Consider the following 6,638-nt stretch of genomic DNA (forward strand, 5'->3'; position numbering starts at 1 on the left):
GCCCTCTCCCGAGGTACATGTGCCAGCGCACAAGTGGACCAACTCCAGGCCCTACACGACAGCCTTTGTCACCCGGGCGTCACTCGCTTGTACCATCTGGTCAAAGCTTGCAATCTGCCCTCCTCCGTCGAGGAAGTAAGGACAGTCACCAGGGACTGCCAGGTCTGTGCGGAGTGCAAACCGCACTGCTACCGGTCAGACCGTGCACGCCTGGTGAAGGCTTCCCACCCCTTTGAACGCCTCAGCGTGGATTTCAAAGGGCACCTCCCCTCCATCGACCGTAACACGTATATTCTCAGTGTGGTCGATGAGTACTCCAGATTCCCCTTCACCATCCCATGCCCCGATATGACGTCTGCCACCATTATCAAGGCCCTCAGCACCATCTTCGCGCTGTTCGGTTTCCCTGCCTACATCCACAGTGACAGGGGATCCTCATTCATGAGCGGTGAGCTGTGTCAGTTCCTGCTCAGCAGGGGTATAGCCTCCAGCAGAATGACCAGCTACAACCCCCGGGATTGTGCAATTGATCGTGCATCATTTATATTATGGAATGGTCCATATGGACTGTACGCAGAATGATACTTTTCACTGTACCTCAGTACACGTGACAATAAATTAAATCCAAAATCAAAATCAGAAATATGTATTTGCTTTTAAACCAGAAATATATATAATGGCACAGTAGTAAATGGCTGGTGGTGGCAATCAAATTATATTTCTTGGGACTTCAGTGATATCGAACTGCACATAATTAATTGTGGCGATATTGTTTTTTAAAAAATATTTTTATTCAAATTTTTTACATATTTTCAACAACCTTACAGAAATAAGAAAAAACAAAGAACACATAAATAAACATCTTATAGCTATGTCACGTATTCCCCCAATATACAAACCCCCAATTAAATGATAATAAACACAGTAGTAAACACAAAGTATCCCCACCCCTTCCCCCCGGGTTGCTGCTGCTGCTGACCATCTCCTAACACTCCGCTAGAAAGTCTAAGAACGGTTGCCACCGCCTGAAGAACCCTTGCACAGATCCTCTTAAGGCAAATTTTACCCTCTCCAATTTAATGAACCCTGCCATGTCGCTGATCCAGGCTTCCACGCTTGGGGGCCTCGCATCCTTCCACTGTAGCAGAATCCTCCGCCGGGCTAACAGGGAAGCAAAGTCCTGAATGATGCGCAATCAATTACTCTCAAGACGAAGTGATTCATAACTGAAGGTATTAATCTGCTAGAACTCTTCCCCAGCAGCCTTCACTTTCTGTATCGAAGCTGACCCGCTTAAAAAAGGCCTTAGGGATCAGGATGGGGAGGCACTGGAATATAAAAAGGATCCTCGGGAGCACCGTCATCTTCACCGACTGTAGTCTACCCGCCAGGGAGAGTGACAGCATATCCCACCTCGATAAATTCGGGAGGATCGTTCGGTAATTCGGGAAGTTTTTCCAATCAGCGTTTTTACATAACAAAAATAGAAATACAGATAGTAATAAAAAATAACAATAAGCTTAGCCCAAAGCTTACAATAAAACTACTTACAAAACAGAATTTTTTATTTTTTTTTAAACAGAACAAGGTGGGTTTTGTCTCCATGCCCAACTCACATTATATCAACAGTACCCCCCCCCTTCCCCCCAGGATGCTGCTGCTGCTGACACTTACTGCTCCCCTAGAAAGTCAAGGAAATGTTGCCACCGCCGGGAGAACCCCATCAAGGACCCTCTCAAGGCGAACTTTATTCGCTCCAGGCTGTGGAACCCCGCCGTAACGCTAACCCAGGTTTCCACACTCGGGGGTTTCGAGTCCCTCCACATTAACAAAATCTGTCTCCGGGCTACCAGGGAGGCAAAGGCCAGTACCTCGGCCTCTTTCGCTTCCTGCACTCCCGGATCCTCCAACACCACAAATATCGCTACCGCTGGACTCGCCTTCACCCGAGCGTCCAAAACCCTAGACATCACCCATGCAAACCCCTGCCAGAATCCTTTAAGCGCCGGGCATGCCCAAAACATATGGGCATGATTCGCCGGACTCCCTGCACACCTCGGCACCTGTCCTCCACCCCAAAAATCCTACTCATTCTTGCCGCCGTTATAGGCGCCCGATGCACCACCTTAAGCTGGATTAATCCGAGCCTGGCACATGATGAGGAGGAGTTCACCCTCCCCAGGGCATCGGCCCACAGGCCCTCATCCACCTCCTCGTCCAGCTCCTCCTCCCACTTATCCTTCAACTCCCCCACTGAGGCTTTCTCTACCTCCTGCAGCTCCTGATATACGTCCGACACCTTCCCCTCCCCTACCCAGACGCCAGACACCACCCTATCCTGGATCCTACGTGGGGGCAGCCGCAGGAATGTCCCCACCTGTTTTCTAAGGAAGTTCCGAACCTGAAGGTACCTGAACGCATTCCCTGAACCTCTCCTCCTGCGCCTGCATGCTGGGAAAGCCCCGTCTATAAACAGATATCCCATCCTCCTAATACCTGCCCTATACCAGCCTTGGTACCCCCCATCCATCCTACCCGGAGTAAATCTGGGGTTATTCCGTATAGGGGTCCACACCGAGGCCCCCTCCTCTCCCCTGTGTCTCCTCCACTGCCCCCAGATCCTCAGTGCTGCCGTCACCACCGGACATGTGGTGTATCGTGCCGGCGAGAACGGCAGCGGTCCGGAAACAAGTGCCCCTAGACTGGTGCCTCTACACGGCGCCGCCTCCAGCTGCCCCCTCCTCCATCATCCATCTCCTAATCATGGCCACATTGGCCGCCCAGTAATAACTGCAGAAGTTTGGATGAGCCAGTCCCCCCCCCCCCCCACGCTCCAAGAATACCCTTTTGACTCGCGGGGTTTTATTCGCCCACACAAATCCCGTAACAATCCTATGCACCTGCTTAAAGAAGGACTTTGGGATGAAAATGGGGAGGCACTGAAATACGAAGAGGAACCTGTGAAGAACCGTCATCTTCACAGTCTGCACCCGTCCCCCCAGGGAAAGCAGGAGCATATCCCACCTTTTGAACTCTCCCTCCATCTGCTCCACTAGCCGGGTTAAGTTGAGTCTGTGCAGGGCATCCCAGTTCCCGGTCACATGTATCCCTAAGTACCGAAAGCTCCTCTCCACTATCCTAAGCGGGAGCTCCCTCAGTCTCTCCTCCTGGCCCCTACCGTGGACCACGAACAGCTCACTCTTCCCCACGTTCAACTTATACCCCGAGAACCTCCCGAAGTCCCCCAGGATCCGCATGATCTCCCCCATCCCCTCTAACGGGTCCGAAATATACAACAGCAGGTCATCCGCGTAGAGGGCGAGCCGGTGTTCTTCCCCTCCGCGCACCAGCCCCCTCCAATCCCCCGAAGTCCTGAGCGCAATGGCCAACGGCTCAATTGCCAGGGCAAACAGCAACGGGGACAGGGGACACCCCTGTCTCGTCCCCCGGTGCAGCCTGAAATATTCCGACCTTAGCCGGTTTGTGGACACACTCGCTACAGGGGCCTTAAATCAACCTTCCTTCACCTGGAATGACAGCACAATGCCTCAAATTGAACCAGAGAATGAAATTAACCTCCGATGAACCCTGCAACAAGCAGTTAACTATGCCCAAACCGATGATTCCGACCTTGAATACTTCGATACCGACCTTTACATTTTTTCTGGACCTCACGAGCCCAATGCCAGCTCCGACGCAAACAGTGATGATATGGTCCCAGAAGACTACGACTCGGACGAACCTTTCACCTTGGGAGGCTAGGCCAGTACCAAATCCGAACCGCAACTAGACGTGTTGCACATTGGCGACCCCCGTATTGAATCCGACGCAGACGCGGATTCATTCTTCGGATTTGAGGATCTTCAGCCCAGCAGATATGACATCCCAACTCGTGAGTGCAGGATGATGCTGCAGCCTGACGCCAAGAGACAGAGAGCGGTACAAGCCCACAGAGAGTGGCCTGCTGCCACACAGAGTGTGGTCCACGCCCCGCTTAGTGTTCCCGACTCTACGAAAGAAGACACGCAAGACTCCACACCGCAGTCCTTGCATGAACAAGAAGTGACTCCAGTGTCACAAGCCTCCACAGCAAGCTCGTGGACAGACTCCACAATTGCAGAAACGCAAGACTCCAGAGCACAGTCCTTGCACACACAAGACGTGACTCCAGTGTCACAAGCCTCCGCAGCGAGCTCGTGGACAGCCTCCACGATAGAAGCAACGCAAGACTCTGACGCGCAGTCCTTGCAGGAACAAGACCATGAGGGTCTAGTAACCTCCTCTGACCAACTAGCGGCAGACGATGCAAGTCTGCCATGCTCAAGTAAACAGTAAGAAGACCATGATAGTCTACCACGCTCCAGTGCACAGCAGGATGACCATGATGGTCTATCATGCTACAGCGAAGAACAAAGCGACAATGACAGTCCAAGCCCAAATGAAGGACAACAGCAAGACAATGACAGTCCACCCACATTGCTTGCGCCACCAGATGAAGACTCTGACAATTTACCCAACCCAAGTGAACAACAAGCAGCTACTGAGGATCTACCCATGGTATGTGAGACGAGTGACGACAGCATCCCACTTCCCGTGCAAGATGTGCAAAGTGACAGACGATCACTGTGAGACCACTGGTGACTCCGGTGACACCATGATACTTCCACCCTCATTCGCTCGAACCTCTCCACAAGTCAATGCATTCCTGCACGTTCCGACTCTAGACGTGCAGCTTCAAGAAATCTCAGCTGACTCCAGTGAACCTGCTAAGACTCCGGACGAGGAGCATCAACAAACCAACACTGACTCAGTTAAAACAGACCAGACTCCAGATGGGGAGCAACCAAACGCCGACTCTGCTTCACGTAAGCCGGACTTTACTCCAGGCAGGGAGTGCCGCAACCTCAGTGATGGCACGCTCAGGGTGACAGCAGATGCCACAACGACAGGAGATGGATCACTTAACAATTACACTGGGTCAGTAATAACAAGCAGTGGCTACAGTCCAAGAGGAATACATCAATATTCACCACAGCTATATCCACACATTTTTTTCACACCAGCAGTGCAGCCAATGACAGCTCATGCTGGACAAACCCAGTATTCAGGCATGCAGCAGCCAGCAGTCTATGCAGCATATTCTCAAACAGGCCAGCACTACGGATTGCCCACTAATCTAAAGTCTTTATCTAAAGTCTAGTCTTTCTTTTATTTAGTTAATGAACTTAAAAGTTGCTGTTTGGTTTAGAAGAAGGTGAATTTTCAATCAGCTTCAAACAAAGGTTCTACTTGTAGGTACTTGCAGCTGGAGCTTGTTAATTAGTTAATTGGATTAGGCCAGTTTTCAGAGGCTAGATTCACAGTATAAAAGTGATCCCCGATAGTGCAGACTTTGTTTGCACTGAGTGCTGAATTTGGTGCATTTGAGAGCTATAGTGAGAGTTTGGTGACTGAGGGATACTGAGTGTTGAATTTGGTGCATTTGAGTGCTATAGTGAGAGTTTGGTGACTGAGGGAGTTAGGTGAGGAGGGAGTAAGGTGCTCCATTCATTTCGTTTCCTACATTTCCGCAAAGAGCAAGAAGAGAGCCAGGAGTTTACAGAGAGTGCAGCTGACTGTGAGAAGAGTCGGAGGGCGGAGGTCCAGTTGGTCCACAGGGCAGTTATATTCTGTAAGGTAAGAGGGGATGGAGGCTAGGCCAGTTGCATGCTCCTCCTGTAGGATGTGGGTGGTGAGGGATACTACCGGTGTCCCCGCTGACTATACCTGCGGGAAGTGCACCCAACTCCAGCTCCTCAGAGACCGTGTTAGGGAATTGGAGCTGGAGCTGGATGAACTTCGGATCATCCGGGAGGCAGAGGGGGTGATAGAGAGGAGTTACAGGGAGGTAACCACACCCAACGTACAGGACAAGAGCAGCTGGGTTACAGTCAGGGGAAAGAAAACAAACAGGCAGTCAGTGCAGGGAGCCCTCATGGCCGTTCCCCTTCAAAACAAGTATACCGTTTTGGATGCTGTTGGGGGGGATGACCTACCTGGGGAAGGCCCTAGCGGCCAGGTCTCTGGCACTGAGTCTGGCTCTGGGGTTCAGAAGGGAAGGAGGGAGAATAGAAAAGCAATAGTAGTAGGAGATTCAATGGTTAGGGGAATAGATAGGAGATTCTGTGGTCGCGAGCGAGACTCCCGGAAGGTATGTTGCCTCCCGGGTGCCAGGGCCAGGGATGTCTCGGATCGTGTCTTCAGGATCCTTAAGGGGGAGGGTGAGCAGCCAGAAGTCGTGGTGCACATTGGTACCAACGACGTAGGTAGGAAAAGGGGTGTGGAGGTAATAAACGAGTTCAGGGAGTTAGGCTGGAAGTTAAAAGCCAGGACAGACAGAGTTGTCATCTCTGGTTTATTGCCAGTGCCACGTGATAGCGAGGCTAGGAATAGGGAGAGAGTGCAGTTGAACACGTGGCTGCAGGAATGGTGTAGGAGGGAGGGCTTCAGGTATTTGGATAATTGGAGCGCATTCTGGGGAAGGTGGGACCTGTACAAGCAGGACGGGTTGCATCTGAACCAGAGGGGCACCAATGTCCTGGGAGGGAGGTTTTCTAGTACTCTTCGGGAGGGTTTAAACTAATTTGGCTGGGGAATGG

This window comes from Scyliorhinus torazame, chromosome 11 (genome assembly GCF_047496885.1).
Source record: "Scyliorhinus torazame isolate Kashiwa2021f chromosome 11, sScyTor2.1, whole genome shotgun sequence".
Taxonomy (NCBI): domain Eukaryota; kingdom Metazoa; phylum Chordata; class Chondrichthyes; order Carcharhiniformes; family Scyliorhinidae; genus Scyliorhinus; species Scyliorhinus torazame.